Below are 18,548 nucleotides of genomic sequence, written 5' to 3' on the forward strand. Positions count from 1 at the left end.
TGAACCCAGGATCTCCTGTTTACGAGACAGACGCTTTAACCAACTAAGCCACAGCGCCAAGCAGAGCCCTACAGCTCTGGGAGGGTGAGTAAGTTGATCAAAACATCCAGCGGTGAGGACAAAGGTCCACGTGCTGGTCAGCTTATGAGATTTTTCACAACTTTCTGTTGCCAGAGGGCATAAGCGTGCAATTTAATGATAAACGAAAGGCAAGAAGTCACCAATCTGTTTTGACTCAAACCCACAAACTTTAAATGGCCTCACACCGGAGACTAATAGCCCAATGCGCTACACTCTGCGCCACGTGCAGCAGCTCCTTCCAGGCTTGCAGCAGTCCTAAACCAAGGATCACCTGTTTGCAAGGCAAGCTCTTTGACCAGCTGAGCCATGCTGCATCGCTGAGATGACGCTGGCCAGTATTGTTCGGCAGCATCTGAGGGGTGGTTCGCAAATTAAATTGCATGCTGCTCTGGCCCTCCTCTGCACCCCTTTTTTTACAGAGAGCAAAACATCACAGCCCAAGGCGTCACTTGATCACCAGCAAAGGCACCGCCGGGATTCGAACCCAGGATCTCCTGTTTACTAGACAGGCGCTTTAACCAACTAAGCCACGGCGCCAACTTGCATGTACCTGCCAAGAAAGTGAGATTTAGAGTTTTATAAGTCCGGAGGGGTGGCCAGAGAGCATATGTGTTTGTTGGCCAAGCGCCATTAACAGAAAGCCAAAAGCAACGACTCTGGTGGGACTCGAACCCACAACCTTTGAATGGCCTCATCTTGCAGTCTAGAAGTCCAATGCGCTATCCATTGCGCCACAGAGCCACATGTGGAGTTTTTTTTTCTTGGCTGTTCCAGTGCGTTGAATTGAGTTCAGGTATTTGGGGAGCAGGAAGGACAAGATATGTGGGCCTCTCTGCAATTGGTATGTGGTTGGAAAAGCGGAGTATCTGTAAGGGCTTCCTTTCCCAGAAAGAACCCACAGAGCAGAGCCACCTGTTAAAAGGCACCGCTGGGAATCGAACCCAGGATCTCCTGTTTACAAGACAAGCGCTTTGACCAGCTAAGCCACGGCGCCCTGCTGCATTGTTGACTTGGGTCAGAATTGTTCGGCAGCAGCTGAGGGGTGGTTGGCAACTGAAATCGCATGTTGCTCTGACGCTCTTCTGTACCGCATGATTGCGCAAAGCAAAACCATACAACCCAAGGTGGTGTTTGATAACCAGCAAAGACAGTGCTGAGATTTGAATTCAGTATGTCCTATTTACTACACAAGCTTTAACCAACTAAGCCACGGCGCCAACCTAAACACACTCTCTCAGGGAGGGGCACTTAGAGGATTAAAGCATCCAGATAAGAGGCCAACGGCCAGGCTCTGCACAGCCTAAAAGAGTGTTTTTGACAACTGATTCGGGGTGGCCAGCTAGCCTCTGGGTTTGTTGGCCAAGTGCCATTAATTAACCTTTGAATGGCCTCATCTGGCCGTCTAGAAGTCCAGTTTGCTATCTATTGTACCACAGAGCCTGTCAGCAAGTGTTGACCTGTTCAAAAGAGCGTCAGCATTATCAGGATCTGGTTTGGAAGTGCAATCGCCTGCTGCCTTTGCTATCCCTGTTTGCAGTCCGATCTCAGAAAAGCACATGCTTGAGGCACACAGGGGACGCTAAAGGTACCGCTGGGATTTGAACCCAGGATCTCCTGTTTACGAGACAGACGCTTTAACCAACTAAGCCACAGCGCCAAGCAGAGCCCTACAGCTCTGGGAGGGTGAGTAAGTTGATCAAAACATCCAGCGGTGAGGACAAAGGTCCACGTGCTGGTCAGCTTATGAGATTTTTCACAACTTTCTGTTGCCAGAGGGCATAAGCGTGCAATTTAATGATAAACGAAAGGCAAGAAGTCACCAATCTGTTTTGACTCAAACCCACAAACTTTAAATGGCCTCACACCGGAGACTAATAGCCCAATGCGCTACACTCTGCGCCACGTGCAGCAGCTCCTTCCAGGCTTGCAGCAGTCCTAAACCAAGGATCACCTGTTTGCAAGGCAAGCTCTTTGACCAGCTGAGCCATGCTGCATCGCTGAGATGACGCTGGCCAGTATTGTTCGGCAGCATCTGAGGGGTGGTTCGCAAATTAAATTGCATGCTGCTCTGGCCCTCCTCTGCACCCCTTTTTTTACAGAGAGCAAAACCTCACAGCCCAAGGCGTCACTTGATCACCAGCAAAGGCACCGCTGGGATTCGAACCCAGGATCTCCTGTTTACTAGACAGGCGCTTTAACCAACTAAGCAACGGCGCCAACTTGCGTGTACCTGCCAAGAAAGTGAGATTTAGAGTTTTATAAGTCCGGAGGGGTGGCCAGAGAGCATATGTGTTTGTTGGCCAAGCGCCATTAACAGAAAGCCAAAAGCAACGACTCTGGTGGGACTCGAACCCACAACCTTTGAATGGCCTCATCTGGCAGTCTAGAAGTCCAATGCGCTATCCATTGCGCCACATGTGGAGTTTTTTTTTTCCTGGCTGTTCCAGTGTGTTGAATTGAGTTCATGTATTTGAGGAGCGGGAAGGACAAGATATGTGGGCCTCTCTGCAATTGGTATGTGGTTGGAAAAGCGGAGTATCTGTAAGGGCTTACTTTCCCAGAAAGAACCCACAGAGCAGAGCCACCTGTTAAAAGGCACTGCTGGGAATCGAACCCAGGATCTCCTGTTTACAAGACAAGCGCTTTGACCAGCTAAGCCACGGCGCCCTGCTGCATTGTTGACTTGGGTCAGAATTGTTCGGCAGCAGCTGAGGGGTGGTTGGCAAATGAAATCGCATGTTGCTCTGACGCTCTTCTGTACCGCATGATTGCGCAAAGCAAAACCATACAACCCAAGGTGGTGTTTGATAACCAGCAAAGACAGTGCTGAGATTTGAATTCAGTATGTCCTATTTACTACACAAGCTTTAACCAACTAAGCCACGGCGCCAACCTGCACACACTCTCTCAGGGAGGGGCACTTAGAGGATTAAAGCATCCAAATAAGAGGCCAACGGCCAGGCTCTGCACAGCCTAAAAGAGTGTTTTTGACAACTGATTCGGGGTGGCCAGCTAGCCTCTGGGTTTGTTGGCCAAGTGCCATTAATTAACCTTTGAATGGCCTCATCTGGCCGTCTAGAAGTCCAGGTTGCTATCTATTGTACCACAGAGCCTATCAGCAAGTGTTGACCTGTTCAAAAGAGCGTCAGCATTATCAGGATCTGGTTTGGAAGTGCAATCGCCTGCTGCCTTTGCTATCCCTGTTTGCAGTCCGATCTCAGAAAAGCACATTCTTGAGGCACACAGGGGACGCTAAAGGCACCGCTGGGATTTGAACCCAGGATCTCCTGTTTACGAGACAGACGCTTTAACCAACTAAGCCACGGCGCCAAGCAGAGCCCTACAGCTCTGTGAGGGTGAGTAAGTTGATCAAAACATCCAGCGGTGAGGACAAAGGTCCACATGCTGGTCAGCTTATGAGATTTTTCACAACTTTCTGTTGCCAGAGGGCATAAGCGTGCAATTTAATGATAAACGAAAGGCAAGAAGTCACCAATCTGTTTTGACTCAAACCCACAAACTTTAAATGGCCTCACACCGGAGACTAATAGCCCAATGCGCTACATTCTGCGCCACGTGCAGCAGCCCCTTCCAGGCTTGCAGCAGTCCTAAACCAAGGATCACCTGTTTGCAAGGCAAGCTCTTTGACCAGCTGAGCCATGCTGCATCGCTGAGATGACGCTAGCCAGTATTGTTTGGCAGCATCTGAGGGGTGGTTCGCAAATTAAATTTCATGCTGCTCTGGCCCTCCTCTGCACCCCTTTTTTTACAGAGAGCAAAACCTCACAGCCCAAGGCGCACTTGATCACCAGCAAAGGCACCTCCGGGATTCGAACCCAGGATCTCCTGTTTACTAGACAGGCGCATTAACCAACTAATCCACGGCGCCAACTTGCATGTACCTGCCAAGAAAGTGAGATTTAGAGTTTTATAAGTCCGGAGGGGTGGCCAGAGAGCATATGTGTTTGTTGGCCAAGCGCCATTAACAGAAAGCCAAAAGCAACGACTCTGGTGGGACTCGAACCCACAACCTATGAATGGCCTCATCTTGCAGTCTAGAAGTCCAATGCGCTATCCATTGCGCCACAGAGCCACGTGTGGAGTTTTTTTTTCCTGGCTGTTCCAGTGCGTTGAATTGAGTTCAGGTATTTGGGGAGCGGGAAGGACAAGATATGTGGGCCTCTATGCAATTGGTATGTGGTTGGAAAAGCGGAGTATCTGTAAGGGCTTCCTTTCCCAGAAAGAACCCACAGAGCAGAGCCACCTGTTAAAAGGCACCGCTGGGAATCGAACCCAGGATCTCCTGTTTACAAGACAAGCGCTTTGACCAGCTAAGCCACGGCGCCCTGCTGCATTGTTGACTTGGGTCAGAATTGTTCGGCAGCAGCTGAGGGGTGGTTGGCAACTGAAATCGCATGTTGCTCTGACGCTCTTCTGTACCGCATGATTGCGCAAAGCAAAACCATACAACCCAAGGTGGTGTTTGATAACCAGCAAAGACAGTGCTGAGATTTGAATTCAGTAAGTCCTATTTACTACACAAGCTTTAACCAACTAAGCCACGGCGCCAACCTAAACACACTCTCTCAGGGAGGGGCACTTAGAGGATTAAAGCATCCAGATAAGAGGCCAACGGCCAGGCTCTGCACAGCCTAAAAGAGTGTTTTTGACAACTGATTCGGGGTGGCCAGCTAGCCTCTGGGTTTGTTGGCCAAGTGCCATTAATTAACCTTTGAATGGCCTCATCTGGCCGTCTAGAAGTCCAGTTTGCTATCTTTTGTACCACAGAGCCTGTCAGCAAGTGTTGACCTGTTCAAAAGAGCGTCAGCATTATCAGGATCTGGTTTGGAAGTGCAATCGCCTGCTGCCTTTGCTATCCCTGTTTGCAGTCCGATCTCAGAAAAGCACATGCTTGAGGCACACAGGGGACGCTAAAGGCACCGCTGGGATTTGAACCCAGGATCTCCTGTTTACGAGACAGACGCTTTAACCAACTAAGCCACGGCGCCAAGCAGAGCCCTACAGCTCTGGGAGGGTGAGTAAGTTGATCAAAACATCCAGCGGTGAGGACAAAGGTCCACGTGCTGGTCAGCTTATGAGATTTTTCACAACTTTCTGTTGCCAGAGGGCATAAGCGTGCAATTTAATGATAAACGAAAGGCAAGAAGTCACCAATCTGTTTTGACTCAAACCCACAAACTTTAAATGGCCTCACACCGGAGACTAATAGCCCAATGCGCTACATTCTGCGCCACGTGCAGCAGCCCCTTCCAGGCTTGCAGCAGTCCTAAACCAAGGATCACCTGTTTGCAAGGCAAGCTCTTTGACCAGCTGAGCCATGCTGCATCGCTGAGATGACGCTAGCCAGTATTGTTTGGCAGCATCTGAGGGGTGGTTCGCAAATTAAATTTCATGCTGCTCTGGCCCTCCTCTGCACCCCTTTTTTTACAGAGAGCAAAACCTCACAGCCCAAGGCGCACTTGATCACCAGCAAAGGCACCTCCGGGATTCGAACCCAGGATCTCCTGTTTACTAGACAGGCGCATTAACCAACTAAGCCACGGCGCCAACTTGCATGTACCTGCCAAGAAAGTGAGATTTAGAGTTTTATAAGTCCGGAGGGGTGGCCAGAGAGCATATGTGTTTGTTGGCCAAGCGCCATTAACAGAAAGCCAAAAGCAACGACTCTGGTGGGACTCGAACCCACAACCTTTGAATGGCCTCATCTGGCAGTCTAGAAGTCCAATGCGCTATCCATTGCGCCACAGAGCCACGTGTGGAGTTTTTTTTTCCTGGCTGTTCCAGTGCGTTGAATTGAGTTCAGGTATTTGGGGAGCGGGAAGGACAAGATATGTGGGCCTCTCTGCAATTGGTATGTGGTTGGAAAAGCGGAGTATCTGTAAGGGCTTCCTTTCCCAGAAAGAACCCACAGAGCAGAGCCACCTGTTAAAAGGCACCGCTGGGAATCGAACCCAGGATCTCCTGTTTAAAAGACAAGCACTTTGACCAGCTAAGCCACGGCGCCCTTCTGCATTGTTGACTTGGGTCAGAATTGTTCGGCAGCAGCTGAGGGGTGGTTGGCAAATGAAATCGCATGTTGCTCTGACGCTCCTCTGTACCTCATGATTGCGCAAAGCAAAACCATACAACCCAAGGTGGTGTTTGATAACCAGCAAAGACAGTGCTGAGATTTGAATTCAGTATGTCCTATTTACTACACAAGCTTTAACCAACTAAGCCACGGCGCCAACCTGCACACACTCTCTCAGGGAGGGGCACTTAGAGGATTAAAGCATCCAGATAAGAGGCCAACGGCCAGGCTCTGCACAGCCTAAAAGAGTGTTTTTGACAACTGATTCGGGGTGGCCAGCTAGCCTCTGGGTTTGTTGGCCAAGTGCCATTAATTAACCTTTGAATGGCCTCATCTGGCCGTCTAGAAGTCCAGTTTGCTATCTATTGTACCACAGAGCCTGTCAGCAAGTGTTGACCTGTTCAAAAGAGCGTCAGCATTATCAGGATCTGGTTTGGAAGTGCAATCGCCTGCTGCCTTTGCTATCCCTGTTTGCAGTCCGATCTCAGAAAAGCACATGCTTGAGGCACACAGGGGACGCTAAAGGTACCGCTGGGATTTGAACCCAGGATCTCCTGTTTACGAGACAGACGCTTTAACCAACTAAGCCACAGCGCCAAGCAGAGCCCTACAGCTCTGGGAGGGTGAGTAAGTTGATCAAAACATCCAGCGGTGAGGACAAAGGTCCACGTGCTGGTCAGCTTATGAGATTTTTCACAACTTTCTGTTGCCAGAGGGCATAAGCGTGCAATTTAATGATAAACGAAAGGCAAGAAGTCACCAATCTGTTTTGACTCAAACCCACAAACTTTAAATGGCCTCACACCGGAGACTAATAGCCCAATGCGCTACACTCTGCGCCACGTGCAGCAGCTCCTTCCAGGCTTGCAGCAGTCCTAAACCAAGTATCACCTGTTTGCAAGGTAAGCTCTTTGACCAGCTGAGCCATGCTGCATCGCTGAGATGACGCTGGCCAGTATTGTTCGGCAGCATCTGAGGGGTGGTTTGCAAATTAAATTGCATGCTGCTCTGGCCCTCCTCTGCACCCCCTTTTTTACGGAGAGCAAAACCTCACAGCCCAAGGCGTCACTTGATCACCATCAAAGGCACCGCTGGGATTCGAACCCAGGATCTCCTGTTTACTAGACAGGCGCTTTAACCAACTAAGCCACGGCGCCAACTTGCATGTACCTGCCAAGAAAGTGAGATTTAGAGTTTTATAAGTCCGGAGGGGTGGCCAGAGAGCATATGTGTTTGTTGGCCAAGCGCCATTAACAGAAAGCCAAAAGCAACGACTCTGGTGGGACTCGAACCCACAACCTTTGAATGGCCTCATCTTGCAGTCTAGAAGTCCAATGCGCTATCCATTGCGCCACAGAGCCACGTGTGGAGATTTTTTTTCCTGGCTGTTCCAGTGCGTTGAATTGAGTTCAGGTATTTGGGGAGCGGGAAGGACAAGATATGTGGGCCTCTATGCAATTGGTATGTGGTTGGAAAAGCGGAGTATCTGTAAGGGCTTCCTTTCCCAGAAAGAACCCACAGAGCAGAGCCACCTGTTAAAAGGCACCGCTGGGAATCGAACCCAGGATCTCCTGTTTACAAGACAAGCGCTTTGACCAGCTAAGCCACGGCGCCCTGCTGCATTGTTGACTTGGGTCAGAATTGTTCGGCAGCAGCTGAGGGGTGGTTGGCAACTGAAATCGCATGTTGCTCTGACGCTCTTCTGTACCGCATGATTGCGCAAAGCAAAACCATACAACCCAAGGTGGTGTTTGATAACCAGCAAAGACAGTGCTGAGATTTGAATTCAGTAAGTCCTATTTACTACACAAGCTTTAACCAACTAAGCCACGGCGCCAACCTAAACACACTCTCTCAGGGAGGGGCACTTAGAGGATTAAAGCATCCAGATAAGAGGCCAACGGCCAGGCTCTGCACAGCCTAAAAGAGTGTTTTTGACAACTGATTCGGGGTGGCCAGCTAGCCTCTGGGTTTGTTGGCCAAGTGCCATTAATTAACCTTTGAATGGCCTCATCTGGCCGTCTAGAAGTCCAGTTTGCTATCTATTGTACCACAGAGCCTGTCAGCAAGTGTTGACCTGTTCAAAAGAGCGTCAGCATTATCAGGATCTGGTTTGGAAGTGCAATCGCCTGCTGCCTTTGCTATCCCTGTTTGCAGTCCGATCTCAGAAAAGCACATGCTTGAGGCACACAGGGGACGCTAAAGGTACCGCTGGGATTTGAACCCAGGATCTCCTGTTTACGAGACAGACGCTTTAACCAACTAAGCCACAGCGCCAAGCAGAGCCCTACAGCTCTGGGAGGGTGAGTAAGTTGATCAAAACATCCAGCGGTGAGGACAAAGGTCCACGTGCTGGTCAGCTTATGAGATTTTTCACAACTTTCTGTTGCCAGAGGGCATAAGCGTGCAATTTAATGATAAACGAAAGGCAAGAAGTCACCAATCTGTTTTGACTCAAACCCACAAACTTTAAATGGCCTCACACCGGAGACTAATAGCCCAATGCGCTACACTCTGCGCCACGTGCAGCAGCCCCTTCCAGGCTTGCAGCAGTCCTAAACCAAGTATCACCTGTTTGCAAGGCAAGCTCTTTGACCAGCTGAGCCATGCTGCATCGCTGAGATGACGCTGGCCAGTATTGTTCGGCAGCATCTGAGGGGTGGTTCGCAAATTAAATTGCATGCTGCTCTGGCCCTCCTCTGCACCCCCTTTTTTACGGAGAGCAAAACCTCACAGCCCAAGGCGTCACTTGATCACCATCAAAGGCACCGCTGGGATTCGAACCCAGGATCTCCTGTTTACTAGACAGGCGCTTTAACCAACTAAGCCACGGCGCCAACTTGCATGTACCTGCCAAGAAAGTGAGATTTAGAGTTTTATAAGTCCGGAGGGGTGGCCAGAGAGCATATGTGTTTGTTGGCCAAGCGCCATTAACAGAAAGCCAAAAGCAACGACTCTGGTGGGACTCGAACCCACAACCTTTGAATGGCCTCATCTTGCAGTCTAGAAGTCCAATGCGCTATCCATTGCGCCACAGAGCCACGTGTGAAGTTTTTTTTTCCTGGCTGTTCCAGTGCGTTGAATTGAGTTCAGGTATTTGGGGAGCGGGAAGGACAAGATATGTGGGCCTCTATGCAATTGGTATGTGGTTGGAAAAGCGGAGTATCTGTAAGGGCTTCCTTTCCCAGAAAGAACCCACAGAGCAGAGCCACCTGTTAAAAGGCACCGCTGGGAATCGAACCCAGGATCTCCTGTTTACAAGACAAGCGCTTTGACCAGCTAAGCCACGGCGCCCTGCTGCATTGTTGACTTGGGTCAGAATTGTTCGGCAGCAGCTGAGGGGTGGTTGGCAACTGAAATCGCATGTTGCTCTGACGCTCCTCTGTACCTCATGATTGCGCAAAGCAAAACCATACAACCCAAGGTGGTGTTTGATAACCAGCAAAGACAGTGCTGAGATTTGAATTCAGTATGTCCTATTTACTACACAAGCTTTAACCAACTAAGCCACGGCGCCAACCTGCACACACTCTCTCAGGGAGGGGCACTTAGAGGATTAAAGCATCCAGATAAGAGGCCAACGGCCAGGCTCTGCACAGCCTAAAAGAGTGTTTTTGACAACTGATTCGGGGTGGCCAGCTAGCCTCTGGGTTTGTTGGCCAAGTGCCATTAATTAACCTTTGAATGGCCTCATCTGGCCGTCTAGAAGTCCAGTTTGCTATCTATTGTACCACAGAGCCTGTCAGCAAGTGTTGACCTGTTCAAAAGAGCGTCAGCATTATCAGGATCTGGTTTGGAAGTGCAATCGCCTGCTGCCTTTGCTATCCCTGTTTGCAGTCCGATCTCAGAAAAGCACATGCTTGAGGCACACAGGGGACGCTAAAGGTACCGCTGGGATTTGAACCCAGGATCTCCTGTTTACGAGACAGACGCTTTAACCAACTAAGCCACAGCGCCAAGCAGAGCCCTACAGCTCTGGGAGGGTGAGTAAGTTGATCAAAACATCCAGCGGTGAGGACAAAGGTCCACGTGCTGGTCAGCTTATGAGATTTTTCACAACTTTCTGTTGCCAGAGGGCATAAGCGTGCAATTTAATGATAAACGAAAGGCAAGAAGTCACCAATCTGTTTTGACTCAAACCCACAAACTTTAAATGGCCTCACACCGGAGACTAATAGCCCAATGCGCTACACTCTGCGCCACGTGCAGCAGCCCCTTCCAGGCTTGCAGCAGTCCTAAACCAAGTATCACCTGTTTGCAAGGCAAGCTCTTTGACCAGCTGAGCCATGCTGCATCGCTGAGATGACGCTGGCCAGTATTGTTCGGCAGCATCTGAGGGGTGGTTCGCAAATTAAATTGCATGCTGCTCTGGCCCTCCTCTGCACCCCCTTTTTTACGGAGAGCAAAACCTCACAGCCCAAGGCGTCACTTGATCACCATCAAAGGCACCGCTGGGATTCGAACCCAGGATCTCCTGTTTACTAGACAGGCGCTTTAACCAACTAAGCCACGGCGCCAACTTGCATGTACCTGCCAAGAAAGTGAGATTTAGAGTTTTATAAGTCCGGAGGGGTGGCCAGAGAGCATATGTGTTTGTTGGCCAAGCGCCATTAACAGAAAGCCAAAAGCAACGACTCTGGTGGGACTCGAACCCACAACCTTTGAATGGCCTCATCTTGCAGTCTAGAAGTCCAATGCGCTATCCATTGCGCCACAGAGCCACGTGTGAAGTTTTTTTTTCCTGGCTGTTCCAGTGCGTTGAATTGAGTTCAGGTATTTGGGGAGCGGGAAGGACAAGATATGTGGGCCTCTATGCAATTGGTATGTGGTTGGAAAAGCGGAGTATCTGTAAGGGCTTCCTTTCCCAGAAAGAACCCACAGAGCAGAGCCACCTGTTAAAAGGCACCGCTGGGAATCGAACCCAGGATCTCCTGTTTACAAGACAAGCGCTTTGACCAGCTAAGCCACGGCGCCCTGCTGCATTGTTGACTTGGGTCAGAATTGTTCGGCAGCAGCTGAGGGGTGGTTGGCAACTGAAATCGCATGTTGCTCTGACGCTCCTCTGTACCTCATGATTGCGCAAAGCAAAACCATACAACCCAAGGTGGTGTTTGATAACCAGCAAAGACAGTGCTGAGATTTGAATTCAGTATGTCCTATTTACTACACAAGCTTTAACCAACTAAGCCACGGCGCCAACCTGCACACACTCTCTCAGGGAGGGGCACTTAGAGGATTAAAGCATCCAGATAAGAGGCCAACGGCCAGGCTCTGCACAGCCTAAAAGAGTGTTTTTGACAACTGATTCGGGGTGGCCAGCTAGCCTCTGGGTTTGTTGGCCAAGTGCCATTAATTAACCTTTGAATGGCCTCATCTGGCCGTCTAGAAGTCCAGTTTGCTATCTATTGTACCACAGAGCCTGTCAGCAAGTGTTGACCTGTTCAAAAGAGCGTCAGCATTATCAGGATCTGGTTTGGAAGTGCAATCGCCTGCTGCCTTTGCTATCCCTGTTTGCAGTCCGATCTCAGAAAAGCACATGCTTGAGGCACACAGGGGACGCTAAAGGTACCGCTGGGATTTGAACCCAGGATCTCCTGTTTACGAGACAGACGCTTTAACCAACTAAGCCACAGCGCCAAGCAGAGCCCTACAGCTCTGGGAGGGTGAGTAAGTTGATCAAAACATCCAGCGGTGAGGACAAAGGTCCACGTGCTGGTCAGCTTATGAGATTTTTCACAACTTTCTGTTGCCAGAGGGCATAAGCGTGCAATTTAATGATAAACGAAAGGCAAGAAGTCACCAATCTGTTTTGACTCAAACCCACAAACTTTAAATGGCCTCACACCGGAGACTAATAGCCCAATGCGCTACACTCTGCGCCACGTGCAGCAGCTCCTTCCAGGCTTGCAGCAGTCCTAAACCAAGTATCACCTGTTTGCAAGGCAAGCTCTTTGACCAGCTGAGCCATGCTGCATCGCTGAGATGACGCTGGCCAGTATTGTTCGGCAGCATCTGATGGGTGGTTCGCAAATTAAATTGCATGCTGCTCTGGCCCTCCTCTGCACCCCCTTTTTTACGGAGAGCAAAACCTCACAGCCCAAGGCGTCACTTGATCACCATCAAAGGCACCGCTGGGATTCGAACCCAGGATCTCCTGTTTACTAGACAGGCGCTTTAACCAACTAAGCCACGGCGCCAACTTGCATGTACCTGCCAAGAAAGTGAGATTTAGAGTTTTATAAGTCCGGAGGGATGGCCAGAGAGCATATGTGTTTGTTGGCCAAGCGCCATTAACAGAAAGCCAAAAGCAACGACTCTGGTGGGACTCGAACCCACAACCTTTGAATGGCCTCATCTTGCAGTCTAGAAGTCCAATGCGCTATCCATTGCGCCACAGAGCCACGTGTGGAGTTTTTTTTTCCTGGCTGTTCCAGTGCGTTGAATTGAGTTCAGGTATTTGGGGAGCGGGAAGGACAAGATATGTGGGCCTCTATGCAATTGGTATGTGGTTGGAAAAGCGGAGTATCTGTAAGGGCTTCCTTTCCCAGAAAGAACCCACAGAGCAGAGCCACCTGTTAAAAGGCACCGCTGGGAATCGAACCCAGGATCTCCTGTTTACAAGACAAGCGCTTTGACCAGCTAAGCCACGGCGCCCTGCTGCATTGTTGACTTGGGTCAGAATTGTTCGGCAGCAGCTGAGGGGTTGTTGGCAACTGAAATCGCATGTTGCTCTGACGCTCTTCTGTACCGCATGATTGCGCAAAGCAAAACCATACAACCCAAGGTGGTGTTTGATAACCAGCAAAGACAGTGCTGAGATTTGAATTCAGTAAGTCCTATTTACTACACAAGCTTTAACCAACTAAGCCACGGCGCCAACCTAAACACACTCTCTCAGGGAGGGGCACTTAGAGGATTAAAGCATCCAGATAAGAGGCCAACGGCCAGGCTCTGCACAGCCTAAAAGAGTGTTTTTGACAACTGATTCGGGGTGGCCAGCTAGCCTCTGGGTTTGTTGGCCAAGTGCCATTAATTAACCTTTGAATGGCCTCATCTGGCCGTCTAGAAGTCCAGTTTGCTATCTATTGTACCACAGAGCCTGTCAGCAAGTGTTGACCTGTTCAAAAGAGCGTCAGCATTATCAGGATCTGGTTTGGAAGTGCAATCGCCTGCTGCCTTTGCTATCCCTGTTTGCAGTCCGATCTCAGAAAAGCACATGCTTGAGGCACACAGGGGACGCTAAAGGCACCGCTGGGATTTGAACCCAGGATCTCCTGTTTACGAGACAGACGCTTTAACCAACTAAGCCACGGCGCCAAGCAGAGCCCTACAGCTCTGGGAGGGTGAGTAAGTTGATCAAAACATCCAGCGGTGAGGACAAAGGTCCACGTGCTGGTCAGCTTATGAGATTTTTCACAACTTTCTGTTGCCAGAGGGCATAAGCGTGCAATTTAATGATAAACGAAAGGCAAGAAGTCACCAATCTGTTTTGACTCAAACCCACAAACTTTAAATGGCCTCACACCGGAGACTAATAGCCCAATGCGCTACATTCTGCGCCACGTGCAGCAGCCCCTTCCAGGCTTGCAGCAGTCCTAAACCAAGTATCACCTGTTTGCAAGGCAAGCTCTTTGACCAGCTGAGCCATGCTGCATCGCTGAGATGACGCTGGCCAGTATTGTTCGGCAGCATCTGATGGGTGGTTCGCAAATTAAATTGCATGCTGCTCTGGCCCTCCTCTGCACCCCCTTTTTTACGGAGAGCAAAACCTCACAGCCCAAGGCGTCACTTGATCACCATCAAAGGCACCGCTGGGATTCGAACCCAGGATCTCCTGTTTACTAGACAGGCGCTTTAACCAACTAAGCCACGGCGCCAACTTGCATGTACCTGCCAAGAAAGTGAGATTTAGAGTTTTATAAGTCCGGAGGGATGGCCAGAGAGCATATGTGTTTGTTGGCCAAGCGCCATTAACAGAAAGCCAAAAGCAACGACTCTGGTGGGACTCGAACCCACAACCTTTGAATGGCCTCATCTTGCAGTCTAGAAGTCCAATGCGCTATCCATTGCGCCACAGAGCCACGTGTGGAGTTTTTTTTTCCTGGCTGTTCCAGTGCGTTGAATTGAGTTCAGGTATTTGGGGAGCGGGAAGGACAAGATATGTGGGCCTCTATGCAATTGGTATGTGGTTGGAAAAGCGGAGTATCTGTAAGGGCTTCCTTTCCCAGAAAGAACCCACAGAGCAGAGCCACCTGTTAAAAGGCACCGCTGGGAATCGAACCCAGGATCTCCTGTTTACAAGACAAGCGCTTTGCCCAGCTAAGCCACGGCGCCCTGCTGCATTGTTGACTTGGGTCAGAATTGTTCGGCAGCAGCTGAGGGGTTGTTGGCAACTGAAATCGCATGTTGCTCTGACGCTCTTCTGTACCGCATGATTGCGCAAAGCAAAACCATACAACCCAAGGTGGTGTTTGATAACCAGCAAAGACAGTGCTGAGATTTGAATTCAGTAAGTCCTATTTACTACACAAGCTTTAACCAACTAAGCCACGGCGCCAACCTAAACACACTCTCTCAGGGAGGGGCACTTAGAGGATTAAAGCATCCAGATAAGAGGCCAACGGCCAGGCTCTGCACAGCCTAAAAGAGTGTTTTTGACAACTGATTCGGGGTGGCCAGCTAGCCTCTGGGTTTGTTGGCCAAGTGCCATTAATTAACCTTTGAATGGCCTCATCTGGCCGTCTAGAAGTCCAGTTTGCTATCTATTGTACCACAGAGCCTGTCAGCAAGTGTTGACCTGTTCAAAAGAGCGTCAGCATTATCAGGATCTGGTTTGGAAGTGCAATCGCCTGCTGCCTTTGCTATCCCTGTTTGCAGTCCGATCTCAGAAAAGCACATGCTTGAGGCACACAGGGGACGCTAAAGGCACCGCTGGGATTTGAACCCAGGATCTCCTGTTTACGAGACAGACGCTTTAACCAACTAAGCCACGGCGCCAAGCAGAGCCCTACAGCTCTGGGAGGGTGAGTAAGTTGATCAAAACATCCAGCGGTGAGGACAAAGGTCCACGTGCTGGTCAGCTTATGAGATTTTTCACAACTTTCTGTTGCCAGAGGGCATAAGCGTGCAATTTAATGATAAACGAAAGGCAAGAAGTCACCAATCTGTTTTGACTCAAACCCACAAACTTTAAATGGCCTCACACCGGAGACTAATAGCCCAATGCGCTACATTCTGCGCCACGTGCAGCAGCCCCTTCCAGGCTTGCAGCAGTCCTAAACCAAGGATCACCTGTTTGCAAGGCAAGCTCTTTGACCAGCTGAGCCATGCTGCATCGCTGAGATGACGCTAGCCAGTATTGTTTGGCAGCATCTGAGGGGTGGTTCGCAAATTAAATTTCATGCTGCTCTGGCCCTCCTCTGCACCCCTTTTTTTACAGAGAGCAAAACCTCACAGCCCAAGGCGCACTTGATCACCAGCAAAGGCACCTCCGGGATTCGAACCCAGGATCTCCTGTTTACTAGACAGGCGCATTAACCAACTAAGCCACGGCGCCAACTTGCATGTACCTGCCAAGAAAGTGAGATTTAGAGTTTTATAAGTCCGGAGGGGTGGCCAGAGAGCATATGTGTTTGTTGGCCAAGCGCCATTAACAGAAAGCCAAAAGCAACGACTCTGGTGGGACTCGAACCCACAACCTTTGAATGGCCTCATCTGGCAGTCTAGAAGTCCAATGCGCTATCCATTGCGCCACAGAGCCACGTGTGGAGTTTTTTTTTCCTGGCTGTTCCAGTGCGTTGAATTGAGTTCAGGTATTTGGGGAGCGGGAAGGACAAGATATGTGGGCCTCTCTGCAATTGGTATGTGGTTGGAAAAGCGGAGTATCTGTAAGGGCTTCCTTTCCCAGAAAGAACCCACAGAGCAGAGCCACCTGTTAAAAGGCACCGCTGGGAATCGAACCCAGGATCTCCTGTTTACAAGACAAGCGCTTTGACCAGCTAAGCCACGGCGCCCTGCTGCATTGTTGACTTGGGTCAGAATTGTTCGGCAGCAGCTGAGGGGTGGTTGGCAACTGAAATCGCATGTTGCTCTGACGCTCTTCTGTACCGCATGATTGCGCAAAGCAAAACCATACAACCCAAGGTGGTGTTTGATAACCAGCAAAGACAGTGCTGAGATTTGAATTCAGTATGTCCTATTTACTACACAAGCTTTAACCAACTAAGCCACGGCGCCAACCTAAACACACTCTCTCAGGGAGGGGCACTTAGAGGATTAAAGCATCCAGATAAGAGGCCAACGGCCAGGCTCTGCACAGCCTAAAAGAGTGTTTTTGACAACTGATTCGGGGTGGCCAGCTAGCCTCTGGGTTTGTTGGCCAAGTGCCATTAATTAACCTTTGAATGGCCTCATCTGGCCGTCTAGAAGTCCAGTTTGCTATCTATTGTACCACAGAGCCTGTCAGCAAGTGTTGACCTGTTCAAAAGAGCGTCAGCATTATCAGGATCTGGTTTGGAAGTGCAATCGCCTGCTGCCTTTGCTATCCCTGTTTGCAGTCCGATCTCAGAAAAGCACATGCTTGAGGCACACAGGGGACGCTAAAGGCACCGCTGGGATTTGAACCCAGGATCTCCTGTTTACGAGACAGACGCTTTAACCAACTAAGCCACGGCGCCAAGTGTGGTGTCTTTTGCCGGTTCTCAGAAGAATCAAACTCAGTCAGGGATTTTTCTCTCAGAAGAAAAGACTTTATTTCAAGCAAAACAAAGTCGAGCCCCCTTGCAAGGAGATCTCTCGAATGCTAGGTTGCATCTCATTATATACCCTATACAGGGCGGTTCCACATGGTAAAACTTTTCCTTTAGATTACACTTTACCTAAGTCCCTAGGGAGGGGAGGTCCTTAATGTATGTCTAACCATATGTTATTCATTAGCCCTGTACATTCCTGCACGTAAGCATATTCCTTTCTATCCATTTCCTATAGGATTATAATGGAAAAACAACTAGCAACAAAAATGGCTAGATTCACATTGATTATATACTTGATTAATTGAAACTTTACTAATAAAAATCTTCCACATATTCTCCCCTTTGAGACTTAATAAGTCTCACATTTGATTATTCTTATCCAGAGTGCTACTCCATAATCCAGTCATATTAGTTACACTACCTAGTGACTAAATAAGTCACATTGTATTATCACCAGTGACTAGATTATGAAATTCCACTCTGAGGGATTACTGGACCAAACATCTCTCTCCTTTTTTGACTAGGAGCGAGTAAAAGATCCAGTCTCCCTAATTCCTTCTTTAATAGTACACAATGTTAAAAGCGTGAGCGTGTAATTGGTTCAGCACTTGCCTGTGGTTATCACAGTTATGTATAAAAGACATAAAATACATACATTACATCAATAATTGAATATCACAAGATTATAAAAGTTGATCTTCAGCTCAGATACCTTATGTATCGTAGAGAGCCTCCCTGGGCCAAAGTTCAACTGGCACTTATATCCAGGGTATGGTTCACCCTTAGACATCTTCAACATCCTCAGAGTCAATAGAACTATCGTCAAAAGTTTGCTCATTTAAGTTCCGTTTGTTTAGCCATCCTTCATAATATTCCTCCAGACTCTTTTCAATGATCCTTTGTTGCTTATTTGGGACTTTTATCACTCCCATTTGCTTAACAGTAGCATTGATGATTAATGATCTGAATAAAGGTAATACACAGCAAAATAATAATCCTCCTATTAATATGGCAACTCCTAAAAACATTCCTAGTTTAACAAACCATGCTCCCCATGCTCCAAATTTCACATCAATCCAATCCCAAATGTGTTGGTCTCTTCCGGCATTTGTTGTAATTTCATTTCTTAATTTTTTAATTTTTGTCATAACTTCACTGAAAGCTCCTCCAGGGGCGGTGTTATTTGGGATGAATGTACAACATTGATCTCCAAACATAACACAAACTCCTCCCTTGTCTGCCAAGAGCCAATTAAGAGCCTGTCTGTTTTGCCATGTCATTCTACTTGTTGCATGCACTTGGTCGCCTAATAAGGTTAAGGCCTCATCAGTATAATTAATGAATCTTTGTTGATTATAATAGATATAATTAATCCACTCTGTATTTTTGTTTGGTGTGATCCAAACCAGGATTGACTCAAAACCTCCTTTTATTTCACTTCTTGCCTTGAATTTATTAGGAATTCCTCTTGGTTGTCCAATTGAGTCTAAATATACATTGGGGTCTGGCTCGTATCCTCTTTTAGTTCTATTGTCTTCCTTGTTTGTGCTCTGTTCTGTTCCCCATTGTGCCATGCTAACTTCTTGAAGTAACCGTACTCTTACACATATACCTTTCCATCCAAC

General features: G+C 48.7%; 37 non-coding genes across 37 annotated transcripts; all 37 read right to left on the reverse strand.

Moving 5' to 3' along the window:
• Positions 1-544: 544 nt before the first annotated feature.
• trnat-agu (transfer RNA threonine (anticodon AGU)) lies at positions 545-618 on the reverse strand. The gene has a single exon. It is a non-coding gene; the product is annotated as a tRNA-Thr (tRNA).
• Positions 619-732: 114 nt separating this feature from the next.
• trnar-ucu (transfer RNA arginine (anticodon UCU)) lies at positions 733-822 on the reverse strand. Its single transcript is given in 2 exon segments — positions 733-768; positions 786-822. It is a non-coding gene; the product is annotated as a tRNA-Arg (tRNA).
• A 179-nt stretch (positions 823-1,001) lies between these two features.
• Positions 1,002-1,075, reverse strand: trnat-ugu (transfer RNA threonine (anticodon UGU)). The gene has a single exon. It is a non-coding gene; the product is annotated as a tRNA-Thr (tRNA).
• Positions 1,076-1,664: 589 nt separating this feature from the next.
• trnat-cgu (transfer RNA threonine (anticodon CGU)) lies at positions 1,665-1,738 on the reverse strand. Its single transcript has one exon. It is a non-coding gene; the product is annotated as a tRNA-Thr (tRNA).
• A 486-nt stretch (positions 1,739-2,224) lies between these two features.
• Positions 2,225-2,298, reverse strand: trnat-agu (transfer RNA threonine (anticodon AGU)). The gene has a single exon. It is a non-coding gene; the product is annotated as a tRNA-Thr (tRNA).
• A 376-nt stretch (positions 2,299-2,674) lies between these two features.
• Positions 2,675-2,748, reverse strand: trnat-ugu (transfer RNA threonine (anticodon UGU)). Its single transcript has one exon. It is a non-coding gene; the product is annotated as a tRNA-Thr (tRNA).
• Positions 2,749-3,337: 589 nt separating this feature from the next.
• trnat-cgu (transfer RNA threonine (anticodon CGU)) lies at positions 3,338-3,411 on the reverse strand. The gene has a single exon. It is a non-coding gene; the product is annotated as a tRNA-Thr (tRNA).
• Positions 3,412-4,084: 673 nt separating this feature from the next.
• On the reverse strand, positions 4,085-4,174 carry trnar-ucu (transfer RNA arginine (anticodon UCU)). The gene is given in 2 exon segments: positions 4,085-4,120; positions 4,138-4,174. It is a non-coding gene; the product is annotated as a tRNA-Arg (tRNA).
• Positions 4,175-4,353: 179 nt separating this feature from the next.
• trnat-ugu (transfer RNA threonine (anticodon UGU)) lies at positions 4,354-4,427 on the reverse strand. Its single transcript has one exon. It is a non-coding gene; the product is annotated as a tRNA-Thr (tRNA).
• A 589-nt stretch (positions 4,428-5,016) lies between these two features.
• Positions 5,017-5,090, reverse strand: trnat-cgu (transfer RNA threonine (anticodon CGU)). Its single transcript has one exon. It is a non-coding gene; the product is annotated as a tRNA-Thr (tRNA).
• Positions 5,091-5,575: 485 nt separating this feature from the next.
• Positions 5,576-5,649, reverse strand: trnat-agu (transfer RNA threonine (anticodon AGU)). The gene has a single exon. It is a non-coding gene; the product is annotated as a tRNA-Thr (tRNA).
• A 114-nt stretch (positions 5,650-5,763) lies between these two features.
• trnar-ucu (transfer RNA arginine (anticodon UCU)) lies at positions 5,764-5,853 on the reverse strand. The gene is given in 2 exon segments: positions 5,764-5,799; positions 5,817-5,853. It is a non-coding gene; the product is annotated as a tRNA-Arg (tRNA).
• An 842-nt stretch (positions 5,854-6,695) lies between these two features.
• Positions 6,696-6,769, reverse strand: trnat-cgu (transfer RNA threonine (anticodon CGU)). The gene has a single exon. It is a non-coding gene; the product is annotated as a tRNA-Thr (tRNA).
• A 486-nt stretch (positions 6,770-7,255) lies between these two features.
• trnat-agu (transfer RNA threonine (anticodon AGU)) lies at positions 7,256-7,329 on the reverse strand. Its single transcript has one exon. It is a non-coding gene; the product is annotated as a tRNA-Thr (tRNA).
• A 114-nt stretch (positions 7,330-7,443) lies between these two features.
• Positions 7,444-7,533, reverse strand: trnar-ucu (transfer RNA arginine (anticodon UCU)). Its single transcript is given in 2 exon segments — positions 7,444-7,479; positions 7,497-7,533. It is a non-coding gene; the product is annotated as a tRNA-Arg (tRNA).
• A 179-nt stretch (positions 7,534-7,712) lies between these two features.
• Positions 7,713-7,786, reverse strand: trnat-ugu (transfer RNA threonine (anticodon UGU)). The gene has a single exon. It is a non-coding gene; the product is annotated as a tRNA-Thr (tRNA).
• A 589-nt stretch (positions 7,787-8,375) lies between these two features.
• trnat-cgu (transfer RNA threonine (anticodon CGU)) lies at positions 8,376-8,449 on the reverse strand. Its single transcript has one exon. It is a non-coding gene; the product is annotated as a tRNA-Thr (tRNA).
• Positions 8,450-8,935: 486 nt separating this feature from the next.
• On the reverse strand, positions 8,936-9,009 carry trnat-agu (transfer RNA threonine (anticodon AGU)). Its single transcript has one exon. It is a non-coding gene; the product is annotated as a tRNA-Thr (tRNA).
• Positions 9,010-9,123: 114 nt separating this feature from the next.
• Positions 9,124-9,213, reverse strand: trnar-ucu (transfer RNA arginine (anticodon UCU)). Its single transcript is given in 2 exon segments — positions 9,124-9,159; positions 9,177-9,213. It is a non-coding gene; the product is annotated as a tRNA-Arg (tRNA).
• A 179-nt stretch (positions 9,214-9,392) lies between these two features.
• On the reverse strand, positions 9,393-9,466 carry trnat-ugu (transfer RNA threonine (anticodon UGU)). Its single transcript has one exon. It is a non-coding gene; the product is annotated as a tRNA-Thr (tRNA).
• Positions 9,467-10,055: 589 nt separating this feature from the next.
• On the reverse strand, positions 10,056-10,129 carry trnat-cgu (transfer RNA threonine (anticodon CGU)). Its single transcript has one exon. It is a non-coding gene; the product is annotated as a tRNA-Thr (tRNA).
• Positions 10,130-10,615: 486 nt separating this feature from the next.
• trnat-agu (transfer RNA threonine (anticodon AGU)) lies at positions 10,616-10,689 on the reverse strand. The gene has a single exon. It is a non-coding gene; the product is annotated as a tRNA-Thr (tRNA).
• Positions 10,690-10,803: 114 nt separating this feature from the next.
• trnar-ucu (transfer RNA arginine (anticodon UCU)) lies at positions 10,804-10,893 on the reverse strand. Its single transcript is given in 2 exon segments — positions 10,804-10,839; positions 10,857-10,893. It is a non-coding gene; the product is annotated as a tRNA-Arg (tRNA).
• A 179-nt stretch (positions 10,894-11,072) lies between these two features.
• On the reverse strand, positions 11,073-11,146 carry trnat-ugu (transfer RNA threonine (anticodon UGU)). Its single transcript has one exon. It is a non-coding gene; the product is annotated as a tRNA-Thr (tRNA).
• Positions 11,147-11,735: 589 nt separating this feature from the next.
• trnat-cgu (transfer RNA threonine (anticodon CGU)) lies at positions 11,736-11,809 on the reverse strand. The gene has a single exon. It is a non-coding gene; the product is annotated as a tRNA-Thr (tRNA).
• A 486-nt stretch (positions 11,810-12,295) lies between these two features.
• trnat-agu (transfer RNA threonine (anticodon AGU)) lies at positions 12,296-12,369 on the reverse strand. Its single transcript has one exon. It is a non-coding gene; the product is annotated as a tRNA-Thr (tRNA).
• A 114-nt stretch (positions 12,370-12,483) lies between these two features.
• trnar-ucu (transfer RNA arginine (anticodon UCU)) lies at positions 12,484-12,573 on the reverse strand. The gene is given in 2 exon segments: positions 12,484-12,519; positions 12,537-12,573. It is a non-coding gene; the product is annotated as a tRNA-Arg (tRNA).
• A 179-nt stretch (positions 12,574-12,752) lies between these two features.
• trnat-ugu (transfer RNA threonine (anticodon UGU)) lies at positions 12,753-12,826 on the reverse strand. Its single transcript has one exon. It is a non-coding gene; the product is annotated as a tRNA-Thr (tRNA).
• A 589-nt stretch (positions 12,827-13,415) lies between these two features.
• Positions 13,416-13,489, reverse strand: trnat-cgu (transfer RNA threonine (anticodon CGU)). The gene has a single exon. It is a non-coding gene; the product is annotated as a tRNA-Thr (tRNA).
• Positions 13,490-13,975: 486 nt separating this feature from the next.
• On the reverse strand, positions 13,976-14,049 carry trnat-agu (transfer RNA threonine (anticodon AGU)). Its single transcript has one exon. It is a non-coding gene; the product is annotated as a tRNA-Thr (tRNA).
• A 114-nt stretch (positions 14,050-14,163) lies between these two features.
• trnar-ucu (transfer RNA arginine (anticodon UCU)) lies at positions 14,164-14,253 on the reverse strand. Its single transcript is given in 2 exon segments — positions 14,164-14,199; positions 14,217-14,253. It is a non-coding gene; the product is annotated as a tRNA-Arg (tRNA).
• Positions 14,254-14,432: 179 nt separating this feature from the next.
• trnat-ugu (transfer RNA threonine (anticodon UGU)) lies at positions 14,433-14,506 on the reverse strand. Its single transcript has one exon. It is a non-coding gene; the product is annotated as a tRNA-Thr (tRNA).
• Positions 14,507-15,095: 589 nt separating this feature from the next.
• On the reverse strand, positions 15,096-15,169 carry trnat-cgu (transfer RNA threonine (anticodon CGU)). Its single transcript has one exon. It is a non-coding gene; the product is annotated as a tRNA-Thr (tRNA).
• A 485-nt stretch (positions 15,170-15,654) lies between these two features.
• On the reverse strand, positions 15,655-15,728 carry trnat-agu (transfer RNA threonine (anticodon AGU)). Its single transcript has one exon. It is a non-coding gene; the product is annotated as a tRNA-Thr (tRNA).
• Positions 15,729-15,842: 114 nt separating this feature from the next.
• On the reverse strand, positions 15,843-15,932 carry trnar-ucu (transfer RNA arginine (anticodon UCU)). The gene is given in 2 exon segments: positions 15,843-15,878; positions 15,896-15,932. It is a non-coding gene; the product is annotated as a tRNA-Arg (tRNA).
• Positions 15,933-16,111: 179 nt separating this feature from the next.
• Positions 16,112-16,185, reverse strand: trnat-ugu (transfer RNA threonine (anticodon UGU)). The gene has a single exon. It is a non-coding gene; the product is annotated as a tRNA-Thr (tRNA).
• A 589-nt stretch (positions 16,186-16,774) lies between these two features.
• On the reverse strand, positions 16,775-16,848 carry trnat-cgu (transfer RNA threonine (anticodon CGU)). Its single transcript has one exon. It is a non-coding gene; the product is annotated as a tRNA-Thr (tRNA).
• Positions 16,849-18,548: the final 1,700 nt, after the last annotated feature.

This window comes from Carassius gibelio, chromosome A16 (assembly GCF_023724105.1).
Source record: "Carassius gibelio isolate Cgi1373 ecotype wild population from Czech Republic chromosome A16, carGib1.2-hapl.c, whole genome shotgun sequence".
NCBI lineage: Eukaryota > Metazoa > Chordata > Actinopteri > Cypriniformes > Cyprinidae > Carassius > Carassius gibelio.